At 44.0% G+C, this 13,136-nt stretch overlaps 1 pseudogene; it reads left to right on the top strand.

Moving 5' to 3' along the window:
• The first annotated feature begins 9,187 nt into the window (after positions 1–9,187).
• Positions 9,188–10,599, top strand: LOC138177303 (transcription factor EB-like; annotated as a pseudogene).
• Positions 10,600–13,136: the final 2,537 nt, after the last annotated feature.

The following is a 13,136-nucleotide window of genomic DNA, read 5'->3' as shown; positions in this document are numbered from 1 at the left end:
CTCCCTCTGCCCCCTCCCTTTCTCTCTGGTCTTGGGCATAGGGCTTCAATTGGACAGTATCCTCCATACTTTCAGGGCATTCTAAGTAATTTTGCAGTGTCCAGTGCTCAAATGAGCACCAGTTAGTGTTGAATCTCATTCCATGAGACTGTCCAAGGCAAGGGGGTCATTGAGGAAGGCCTGAAACCTGCCACTGGTCCCACTTGGAAGAAAGTTGGAGATCCCAGACAAACAAACCACTGTGGTCATTCAAAGGGAACATCTCTGCTGACCAAAGACTCGCTAAACAATTCTATATAGCATGAGTTCAACAAGATCACAATTTGGGGTATGTGTGTAAGGAGGAGGGTGGGAGCAAGGGACTTCTTCCTTTTGCAACAAGAACGGCTGGTCCAGATCTAGACAACCTGGCATTTCTTCCCAGCTCGTGGGTTATTTTTTTTTCTTGATGTTACAACCACGCTCTCTGTTTGGACTCTAAAGGCATCTCTTTGGATTTTTCTTGGTGAGGGGTTGCTGCTTAGGAGGACTGGGGAGGTCAGATTGAAATTAAACATGCAAATTTGGGTAATCTAAAATTAAGTCTTCAAGAGGATGCCAGAAAAATAGCTAAGGGGTGCATGTGAGGATTATTCTATTTCCTTTTCCTCCTGCTACCTCCTCCCCAGGTTTCCCACCTTAGCAAATGGGTGCTGTGTTCACATGGAAAAGTGGGATGCCTAAACCACAACAGAGTTCTTACGTTTACCTCTTTTACTTGCTAAAAGCTTTCACCCAGAAGACAAAACCAAGCTAAGTGGACTCCAGTCCTGGCTACAATAAATAGCATTGCTTCACACCTTAAGTAAGAGTATTCCACTAGCTCTGAAACAGTCATTCTGTTGGAAAAAGTACATCCCACTTTAAAATACCAGCTAGAGATAATTTAAAGCCATCCCTTCTTTTAAAAGGGCACATTGAGAATGTTCTCCATTTGTAAACTATCTCGCTGTCGTTGGTTTTGTTTCGTTTTGTTTGGTTTTTTTAAGGCAACTCAATTTGCTGAGCATCTGCGTGTTCATAAAAATGAAACTGAACTCTTAAATGTAATTTTAAGAAGAAAATGTGTGTGAACACATACACAGGCTTCTCGTCATTCGATATTGTAGATATATTGATAGAACAAACGAGCAAATCTATATTTAAAAACAGAAAAAATCAAAAAAAAACATTGCTGCTGTATAAGGTTGCTTATTTACCGTAAATTTCCTTTACTTTGGGGGGAGCGGGGCTGAGGGGTTAAGGCTGGAATCAGGACAGTGAAATATGTTCTTCACGTCTAGTTGGGTTATTCCGTCTGGTTTTTTTTTAATAAAAACAAAAATGCTTATACATTTTTCTGGAAGAGGGAACCCCTCTCTTTACAAAGCATTATATTCTATTGAATGGCTCTATACACTTTGTTCAGATTATTAAATATGTTTTAAAATTTATCTGCCTGTTATAAAATGAACAAAAAATTATACAAAGGAAAAAAAGACAACGCCTGTATAGTAACTGAACAAAGAAAAGTCTGTACTGGAATTTCTGAACTTGGAGAATAGGTCGACACTTTTTGTGTGTATAAAAAAAAATATTATGTATCCTACAATCTCAGCTTGGATAATGTGTGTTTTTTGTGACTCGGTGACTTCTGGAGGTGTCTTTGACAAACCCAACTAACAATGTAATAAATAGCAGCAGTGATAACGTGTCTCCTGGCCTTGGAACAGCTTTACCAAGTTACTCCAAAGAGTAAAACAGAAAAGGAAGGCCACAATAGCACCCTGTCCACTAGTACCTTGAGGTTTACAAAGCACTTTCCTTACAACCCTGGGAGGTAGTGATATAAGCATCATCAGCCCATTGCACAGATGGGGAAACTGACGCTGAGCAACTTTCCCAAGGTCACACAGCTAGTAAGTAGCAGAACCAGCAATTGAACCTACATCCTCTGACAGCAAATCCAGGGCTCTTTCCACTGTGTTGCAATGCCTTTGTATCCCTAGATCCTCCTGAGGATCTAACCATGGAAAGGTCTCCCTCCATCTCCCATACTTCTACACACTTTGATGCAACCAAAGTACAAGCAGAGAGGACAACCACCACACTAGTAGACCGAATAATTTTGTACAAGTAATAATGGGAAAATAATTGGAACTCTCAACTTTACCTAGAGGCTAAATGGGAAGACCGTAGGGATTTGATCAAGGTAAGATCCACAAAGAGGAGGCCACTAGTACAAGGGAACCTCCCTCTTGATTTGTCACCTGCTTTAGCATTTTCAGAGAGCTATGATTTCATCAAGGTGGGCAATGCTGCCACCAATATGTGGCCAGTCTTCACCAGTTGCTGGGGCCTGGGGATCAGCCTTCTGAAAAGCCTTTGCAAATACCATCAGGTAGAATCTATCACTGGACCCATAGCTCAAAAGTCTTTCCAAGCTGAGGAAAACCTACCCACTTATGCTTCACTGGCATAGCCTTAAGGGTCAATATGAGCCATGCCCCCAATGAAGTCATGAGAAGACAATATCAGTAGGAGAAAGTTGGCATAGGAAAAGTCAAGGGAAAGCTACAACATCTTAAACAAGAATCCTCCATGAAGGCTCTAAAGAAATGAGATTTGTTTAGCCTAGAAGCAATCTGCAGCGCAGGCTCCAGTCTTCCAGGTGTGTGAAGAAACATTTAATGTGAGAAGGATAGCAAACCTTATTTCTGCCGAGGACAAGACCAGAGAGGACAGCAGGTTAGCATTGAGGCCAGCAGCAAGAAAGTCAACTTATAAGGGGCCATGAAATATTATTGAGAGGTCCTAGATTGACCTTGTCTGAATATTTTTTAAGAGAAAGGGTAGCCAGTTCTCTCTGGGATGGACTGTGTTGAACCTCAAAGGGAGACAGAAGTATCCCCTTATTTGGCAAATGTTAGTCACCTATCGTGTACAAGGCCCTGTACTGGGAGAGGTATAAGGATCCATAAAACAGGCCTAACATTCATGAAGTTTTTACTATCTAGCAGTAAAAATCAGCACAGTGCTTTATGGGCACCAAACACTGTATGGACATTCGCTGATTCTTCAATCACAACAAGCCTGGTACAAATGTCATTAGGGTTTTAACAGAAAAAGAAAATGAGGGAATGAAAGGTTACCCAGAGTCACATAGCAAGGTCATGATCCCATGGAGTCTCTCACTTAACCTTCTGGGTTTTCTCTACTACACCATCTTGCCTCTTTGGTATGGACTAGGTGACTTAGGAAGACCCTTTCCAGTCTTTTGAACCTATTTACGTGAAATGGGAAATTACTTGACCTTTTAATAATAAAGTGGTCTGTTCATACAGTGTTTTGTTCTATTTTATAACTTACTATTGTGACCAATTCCAGTGAATTTTAAGGAAAAAAATCAGAAACACCCTTTATTACTTATGAATTTCCAATTCTCAGCCACTATAATTTCCCAGTCCCACCCACATCCCAGTCATATATACCCAAGTCATCTGAATCAATTTTCAAACAAACTTGAATTATAACATAGTTAGGAAGGAATATGTGTGTGTGTGTGTAAAATGATTAAAAAGTTTTGAAAGACATAGTTTCTGGGTAATTAAATAATTTTATTAATAAGACCAGCAGGTTATTGATAAAAGGATGGTCATTTGGCCATACCTCTTAAACCAAAGACTCCTAATGGTGGTGGGGTCACAGTTTATATGCCTGTCGAAGTGGAAGTTTTCCTGAAGGGTGGCAATCAGCTCTGATTGGTTAACACAATGGGAGGTGGGCTATCTTGGGGTACATGACTTACGTCACTCATCTTGGTCAAAGAGGCATTAATTTCCATATCACTTGTTAAAACAAAAGAGAGGATTTGCATTTTCCTTGACCTGTCTGAGCAAACACGATGAGCAGGAATACACACTTAGCCCAAACTTACAATTTCTTTTTTTTTTTAAAGCAATCAGGGTTAAGCAACTTGCTAAAGGTTACACGGCCAGTAATTTTTGTGTGGGTGCTGAGTATCTGAGGCCGGATCCGATCCCAGGTCTCCCAACTCTGGGGCTGGCACTCTTACTCACTGCACCACCTGGCCTCCCCTTCAAACTTAGAATTTCTTTTACTGTCTGATTGGATCTTGGCCTGGGTAAATCTCTAAGAAAGATTTCACACACTGATTGATTTCTGGATGAGGAAATAGAAAAGGGGGAAAAAATCCTTGGTCCTAATTCAATAATTATTCAATATAAGAGAGAAATGTTAATTTCTCATATATATATAATATGTGTACATATGTTTATGTATACACACATATACATACACACATACTATGTACCCTCCACTACCACATAACCACATAAAGAGCAAAGTTTCTTACATCGAGTAGGCACTGAATAAATAGCTATTTCTTTTACTGTTTGACTGATGATTCATTGTTTTGTAACCTCCACACCAATGTCCTGTCTTTCAATGGCACAAATAATCCAGGGCTGACTCATGTGCACAAGGCTGATAGCCCCTGGAGGCCTTGCTTGGACAACATGATTTTTTGTAATCATCATTTCATATTCAGCATTGACAGGTTTTGATCTTCTGGACTGTTGAGAGATCTTATTTCATACTATTCTGCAAAATCCTCTCCCTGTTTACCCTCATAATCAGACCCCAGGAAAAAAACTGGAGACTTACAAATTAATACAGCAGTGATGGACTCCAGTTTCCTGGTTGGCTCCAAAGCCTGTTGGATGTGAAGTTCTTTTTTGGTGCCTACAATGCCATTTCTGAGTTGGCAGCTGTAAAAGGTAGGTTTCTCAGGGACAGAAAAAGAAAATCAGAAAATAAGAGACAAGTAGCAAAGACCTCTGTCTCCCTTGTGCTCAGTTCAGTTGTGAGCTCTGAGGAGGAATTGTCTACCTTGGGGAAAAAAAAACTGCTTCTCATTTTATATAAGAGATCTATTATCCCTCACCACCACTATTCCAGAGCTACATACTATATTCCTGTAACATGAATCCTTTTTCTCGTTGACGTCTGTTATAAAATATGAGCCTAGGTTCCTATGGAAAAATATTTCATAGACTTAGTCGAAGAGTCTTGGCAAGGAAATGATTAAGCCAGTGGTTAGCCCGACTGTATACTAGGAGCCTGCCTACAGTCCTTTCAGGATTCTATGACCTTTTCTCCAATATTCAGGTCCCTTTATTGGCCCCCTCACTCTACCCAGCATTCACTCCACAAAGCTAAAGCACTGACAGAGTACCAGGGTAGTTAGGAGGAAAAGCCACTCTCTGGAGGCTTGGTTTAGCAGAAGAAGACACAAATACAATATTCATTTGCTCCTCACAACTACCTTGTAAAGTAAGTCGGTGCTATTCTTCTCCCCATTTGTCAGATAAGGAAATTGAGTCTGAGAAAAGTTAACTCACCCAGGGTCACACAAATAGTGTGTCTGAGGCAGGATCTGAATTATAGTCTTCCTGACAGAGTCCCACATTCTACCCAATGAATGCCATCTAGTTTCCTATCTTTGCTATCTTTAAAGACAAGGAGGGAAGATGGTATCGGGAAAGGTAAAAGAAATTGGAGAGGCTAATGCTTCACTTTGAGTATTTGATAAATGAATCCCAGCCAATAACCATGAAAATTAGTATTTGTGACATAGACTAAATCAAACATTTCCTGAGTATTTTTTCCCCATGCTAGACATTGGAGGGGCTATAAAGAAGGCAGTCTCCTTCTGCTAAAATATCTCTTTCCTGAGCAGTTCAAACTATTTTGAGATAAGTTTTCCCAGGCTGTGTCCCTCAGACTGTGTTGTCTTGCTTTGTACATTCCCAGAACTTAGTACAGTGCCCAGAACGGAGTAGCTTATTGACTTGGGAAGGGCCTTCTTTCTGAAACTAATCCCCCTACTCTTATGGCACTTGGTGACAGTGTGGCACACTGGAAAGACAGGGCAGTCAAAGGACCTGGGTTCAAATCCAGACTCTGCTACATAATACCTGTATAGCCTTGCATAACCGTCAGTCTACCTCCCTAAGCTTCAGTTTCCTCCTCTGTAGAACAAGGTGTTTGAATTTGATAGACTTCTAGCTCTAAGTCTGGAATCCTATGTGTGACTTTGAATAAATCACTTCCCCTCCCTGAGCCTCAGTTTCCTCATATGTAAAAAATAGGGCATTGGATTGCAAGATCTTTGTGGTTCCTTCCAGACCTAGATCTTATGACTTTAAAAAAAGTTAAATGGAGACAAATTACCTTAGTTTTGAAAATTGTGTGGTATAATTGGAGATAACTGGGCACACCTTAGGGAATAAAAACTCAGAGTTGGGAATCACTCTCCAACAATGTAGTCCTACATGAACCTGACTTTTTGCACTTGCCTTGAGACAGGCAGCCCCAAATTTACAAGCCAGTTGTGATAGCAAATTTGATTTTTTTGGAGGGGGGAAGGCAAGGCAATTGGGGTTAAGTGACTTGCCCAAGATAACCCAGCTAGTAAGTGTCTGAGATTAGATTTAATTTAGTCTTTTTAAATTATTTTTTATTTTTATTTTTGGAAGGGGGAAGCAGGGCAGTTAGGGATTAAATGACTTGCCCAAGATCACATAGCTAGTAGGTGTCTGATATCAGATTTTAATTTAAGTCTTTTAAAGATTTTTTTTTGGAGGGGTAAAGGCAGGGCAATTGGGGTTGAGTGACTTGCCCAGGGTCACACAGCTAGCTATTTATCAAGTATTAGATACTTATCAAGTGTCTGAGGCTGGATTTGAACTGAGGTCCTCCTGACTCCAGGGCTGGTGCTCTATTCACTGCAGCACCACCTAGCTGCCCCTATCAAATTTATTTTTGCTCCAGCTGCTTTCCCAAAGAACCAATATTCTAGAGAGCAATTAGTCCACATAAACGTGTTTGACCACAAATGCTGTGGAACTACAGCATTAATAGCAGTAGAGTCACGCCTCTGGGCCTAAAATAAAGGAGAGCCTGATTCAGTGACGTCAAAGAAACCAAACATGCAAAAGAGTACTACCTTTAAAAAAGCAATTCTTCCTCCTTCTCAGATAGCACAGTGAGTAACAGCACTGGCTCCAGTGTCAGGATAACCTGGGGATCGAATCCCGGCTCAGACACTTAGCACCCACCCATTAACACCTGGCCGTGTAACCTTGAGCAAGTTACTTAACCCCAATTGTTTACAAAAAATAATAATAATAGCATCTACCCTCAATGGACAAAGATTTATCATCATTGAAGAGATCCAGAAGAAGAAGGATGCCCAGCCAAACTGCCATTCATAATATTATCATGAACCTGAGTCAGTCCCCTTCTCTCTCTGGGCCTCAGTCTCCCCATCAGTAAAATTAGGACATTGGACTCGATAATCCCTAAAGATCCCTCCCCATCTCTGATCTTCTCTGGTTTCATGGGAGAATGTCAATAAGGGGCCTGGGAAAAGCAGCCAACATGTCTCTTGCTGTACTCTGGGTGATGAGGTGAGGACATGTGGGCTAAGGGCACCACCTTCCCCACTTCTACCCCTACCAGGGAGACAATCCCCATTCTTTGTCCAGCACATGATGTCCATAAGTCAGGCAGTGCCCGTACTGGTAATAAATAGCACCATAACACAGGGAACATTTTCAATTTATGGGACCATTTTAGGTGACAGAAAGATGACTTCAAACACATACACAAACCATGCTGTTTTATAAATAACCTAAGAATTGGAATCAGAGGTAACCAGAACTACCTAGAAAAGAAAGGTTGCTTACAGGAATTTACGTCATCTTTTATTAAACAAAATAAAATATAATTCGTCTAATGTGAGAAGGTTATGCTTGTTTTAAGCCTGCATTTTAAAAAAATATCCCAAAGGGTAGTGAAATATGTATGCTACTGTGGTTTTCATTTAAACAAAGAGATTCAGTTTGAAACAAAGCCAAAAGTTCTTCTCCAAAGATCTCCCAAGGTGCCAAAGGTAACTGAAGGTTTAAAACTGCATATTCCTCATTAAACATGAACTAATTTATGTGGCGTGTGAATGTCACAGAATGTTACTACCTCATAAGAAAGGACAACGATGAGAAATTAATAGAACCTTAGAAAGATTTCCGTGAATTGATGCAGATCAAAAAAAGACAAAAACAAAAAAACCATCAAAAGACGGAAAATCATTTGTAATTAACTCTATGGCTGAATATGTTAAAGATCCATCAGAGAACAAAGAACAAAGTTTAGTTTTTTCCTTCTTTCCCCCTCTCTGCCCTCCACCCTGGCACTGCAAAACTGCTCCTCGTGGCCAATCTTCTTACTTGGACCCTTCAGGCAATTTTTTTTTTTTTTTTGCTTTTTGGAGGGGGGAAGGCAGAGCAGTTGGGGTTAATTGACTTGCCCAAGGTGACACAGCTAGTGTCAAGTGTCTGAGGCTGGATTTAAACTCAGTTCCTCCTGACTCCAGAGCCAGTGCTCTATTCACTGCACCACCTAGCTGCCCTTCAGGCAACTCTTAGAAGTCAGGTCCCATTTTAGTCATGCCAAGTCCAGCCCTCCCAAAATTTAAGCACTTACTTATTTTTTGGATGGTTCTGAAAATTAAGAGATTTTGGTGTCAGTAGCATAAATCTGAATCATATCAGAGACAATCTTATCAGTGACTGACTTGGTAAGGTCTTCATTTACAACCTAGAAAAGAGAAGAAAAATGGATTTGGCTCAGATGTGTATCAAAGAGAACGAATGCAAATTTGACTTTCTTCAGAGTGAAGCTCCATTACTCTAGAATGTAGAAAGCAGGATGTGGATTCTGTAACAAGATTGGTTCAGTTTTGACAAGTTGGTGTCGATCAAAAGTTTCTAGAAGATCCAACATGAAAAGGCCCTTAGATATCAACTAATCCAATTCCCTCATTTTATAAAGAAGGAAATTAAGGCCAAACGAGAGAACACGACTTACCTAAAAGCCTTACAGTGAGTTAGTGACAGGGACAGCACCCCCACTCTCTTTCCAGTAAACCACTCATTTTTTTTCTATTTGCTAACTGTATTGAAAGAATACAGTGGCCCATTCCACTTCTCTGTTCCTAGGGAAAGCACTTCTGTGTGGGACCACCTCCCCTTCTCTTCATGTCTCCTATTGACTACATTTCCCAGACCAGAGGGATCCAGCTCGCCCTCGGGTGCCTGCAGCCAGCCGCCATGGTGTCGCTCATTGGCCTTCGGATGCAGCTCATGAGGGAGCAGGCCCAACAGGAGGAACAGCGGAACGCATGTAGCAGCAGCAGCAGCAGCAGTTGTCGGGGCCCCCCACCCCAGCCATCAACACTTCGGTCCACTTCCAGTCCCCACCTCCTGTGCCAGGAGAGGTCCTGAAGGTGCAGTCATACCTGGAGAACCCCACCTCCTACCATCTGCAACAGTCACGAGACCAGAAGGTGCGGGAGTACTTATCTGAGACCTACGGGAACAAGCTCATATCAGCCCTGCCCAGAGCTCCCCAAAGCCGCCTACAGCTGCTTCCCCTGGGGTCCGGGACAGCCATGTACTCTCTTCCTCTGCAGGCAATAGTGCCCCCAACAGCCCTATGGCTATGCTCCATATTGGCTCCAATCCAGAGAGGGAGCTTGATGATGTTATTGACAACATCATGTGCTTGGATGACATTCTGGGATACATCAATCCGGAGATTCAGATGCCCAACACGCTGCCTCTGTCCTACAGCCACCTGACAGTGTACAGCGGAGACCCCCAGGTCACGGCCTCCCTTGTGGGTGTCACTAGCAGTTCCTGCCCTGCTGACCTGGCCCAGAAGAGAGAGCTCACAGATGCTGAGAGCCGGGCCTTGGCCAAGGAACGACAGAAGAAAGACAATCACAATCTTATTGAAAGAAGGCAAAGATTCAACATCAATGATTGAATCAAAGAACTGGGCATGCTGATTCCCAAGGCCAATGATCTGGAAGTGCTCTGGAACAAGGGGACTATCTTGAAGGCCTCAGTGGATTATATCTGTCGGATGCAGAAGGATCTGCAGAAATCAAGGGACCTGGAGAACCACTCTCAGCGCCTAGAGATGACAAACAAGCAGTTGTGGCTTCGAATTCAGGAGCTGGAGATGCAGGCCCGAGTCCACGGCTTCCCCATCTGGTGTTAACATGGCCGAATTGGCCCAGCAGGTGGTAAAACAAGAACTCCCCAGTGAGGAGGGCTTAGGGGAGCCCTTGCTCCCCACTGCTGAGCTCCCTGACCAAGACCCTACCTCCTCAGCCACCGCCACCACCCCCGCCACTGCCACCACAGTCTCCATACCAACTGGACTTCAGCCAAAACTTGAGTTTCAGTGGGGATGAGGGGCCCCAGAGCTTCCCCGACCCTCTGGGGCCCGAGCATGGCTCCCTCTTCCCCTCCCTGTCCAAGAAGGAGCTGGACCATCTGATGCTTCTGGACGACACCATGTTGCCCTTGGCCTCTGACCCCCTCTTCTCTACCATGTCACCTGAGGCCTTCAAGGCCAGCAGCCAGTGTAGCAGCTTCAGCATGGAGGAAGGGGACATGCTGTGACCGCAGCCACCTCCCTCCCATCCCCTAGAGCTGGGGAGGAGGGACAAGCCCTGGAGGGTTGGGAGTTACGGATGTGTGATGGGGAGTCCTCCCTTCCTCTCACCTCCCTCCAATCTGCACTCCTGTGTGATTAGCAACCTGTATGGTCACTGGCTCCCCCATTGCTGCCTCCCCCACTCTTCCAAACCCTCTGGTCCCAACTCTAGCCCTCCCAACCTAGCCAGGCCCCTGACATGCAGGACATGCTTCAAGGGACTGGGAGCTGGAGCTCTCACGGGGTGCCAGAGATCTCATGGGGTGCCAGCCTGGCCCCCAGGACCCCATGGTTCCCCATAGCACTCTTTCCCTCCCATTCCCCTTCTATGGGGATGGAGTAGGCTAGAGTGGGCAGAAGCCTATCTGCCCTTGCACAGAGAGACCTGAAGGGCTAGGCCCTGAGAGCTGAGATCAGCTTGGATGGGGTAGGGTGTCTAGTGTGGGAGAAGAGGCCCATCCATGCCAGGTGGCAGTATATACCAGTTCTGAAGGGTCTTACAGCTCCTACCCTGTGCCCTTCCCCCCAACCAGGCTGCAAGGGAATGTGCATATGTAGAGGGAGAAGAGCAGATGCATCTCCTGGGAGGGTCTCCCTGTTCCCCACCCTTAGTCCCCACCAATGGTTCAGCAATGCCTTGGTTCCATGGAGATCAGTATCTTGGGAGCCCCATAGAGACGGACTGGAGCCCAGTGCTCACCTCACCTCTTGCCTCAGACCTGGAGTGGCCCCCCCCACTTTAGTGCTAACTGCCTCCTTTCCCAGGACCTTGTGAGGGTGGGGCCACGGGGGAGACCAGTGGCTGCACCTCTGCAGGGGCGGCTCCTTAATGGGGATTGGTACCAGGGCAGGGGATGGGGTTGGGGTGAGGGTGCGCTGTCAGGAGAGGGCAGCCAGGCTCTGGCCTCCTCCGCCTTGTGCCTTAGTAAACACTTTGCTTTGTATTTAAAAAAAGTAAGAAAGAATACAGTGGTCCAAAATAGCTAGATGTTATGGGTCTCTCCAGAAGTGGCTTCTTTGTCAACAACCCAAGAGTCAAAGAGAACAATAGGATGGTTAAATTCAATCCCTTCTCTTGTCTGGAAAGTTTCTTTCTTTATAGTATTGTTATAAAAGTTTGCATGATGTCAGCCTGAAGAGTATCCATTTGGCTAACAGTGAAAGCAGGGATTGAAAAATAAGACTAGGGGGGGCGGCTATATGGCGTGGTGAATAGAGCACTGGCCCTGGATTCAGGAGGACCTGAGTTCCAATCTGGCCTCAGACACTTAACACACCAAAAAAACTAGCTATGTGACCTTGGGCAAGTCACTTAACCCCAATTGCCCTACCTTCCCCCCTCCAAAAAGAAAAGAAAAAGAAAAAAAAGACTGTTGGCAGTGGCACTGTGTCCTTACTCACCCATTTCTAATGCCTCCCTCCCTCTCACATCCAATTAGCTGCCAAGCATCATAGATTCTACCTCTACAGCTTTTATTTGTTATCCCTTTCTATTACCCACAGCTCCCACCCTAGTTCAGTCCCTGGTGATGTAGCTCTTGCCTAAACTATTTTGTGGGTTTCTTAAACCATCCTAATACTTCCAATAACTTCCCTGATCCAATCAATTGCTTATCATGCAGCCCTACTCTGATCACATCACTCAAAAAAACCTTCATTGCCCTGCATTTTCTAGACTTCTTGGCTTGGCATTCAAGACCATTTGTAGTCTCCTCTCTTTACATATCTCTCATACTATTTCTACTTCAAGTTTTCTATTTCTCAAAGCAAACTAGTCATCATTCCCTGAATAGAGCCTAGCTTCTTCCATCTCTGTACTTTGCTCATATCCTTTATTTGGTTCATTACCCAGAAATCCCCCCTTCAGGGAACAGCTTGAATGCTCCCTCCTCCACAAAACCTAGATTGGAAGCTCCCCAGGACCATGGAATTACCCCGATTTGATCTTTGAATCTCTCTCAGATAATAAGCATAATTCTTTGCATGTATCTCAATATTTCAATTAGCTTCAATTTTGGTTGACTAACTGATACCCAGGACTTGGGTGAGGGACCTAGCAACTGTTAGGAAAATGAAAGAACACATTTCAGAGATGCTACAGTGACTTTTCTTCTCTGGTTGGCACTCTCTTACTCACCTCTCAACTTCATCTATCAAGAACATAGCTGAGGGGCGGCTAGGTGGCACAATGAATAGAGCACCGGCCCTGAGGTCAGGAAGACCTGAGTTCAAATATGACCTCAGACACTTAACTCTTACTAGCCATGTGACCTTGGGCAAGTCACTTAACCTCAATTGCCCTACCCAAAAAAAAAGCACAAAAAAAAAAAGAACATAGCTGAGGGGCGGCTAGGTGGCACAATGAATAGAGCACCAGCCCTGGATTCAGGAGGACCTGGGTTCAAATCCGGCCTCAGACCCTTAACACAAAACTAGCCATGTGACCTCGGGCAAGTCATTTAACCCCAATTGCCCTGCCTTCCCCCTCCAAAAAGCAAAAGAAAAAAAAAGAACATAGATGAGAGTCC

This window comes from Petaurus breviceps, unplaced genomic scaffold (genome assembly GCF_028583685.1).
Source record: "Petaurus breviceps papuanus isolate PSGF00001 unplaced genomic scaffold, PetGlider_PUasm1.0 90386, whole genome shotgun sequence".
NCBI lineage: Eukaryota > Metazoa > Chordata > Mammalia > Diprotodontia > Petauridae > Petaurus > Petaurus breviceps.
The sequence above is the reverse complement of the archived record's forward strand: the minus strand, read 5'-3'. Positions and strand labels throughout refer to the sequence as shown.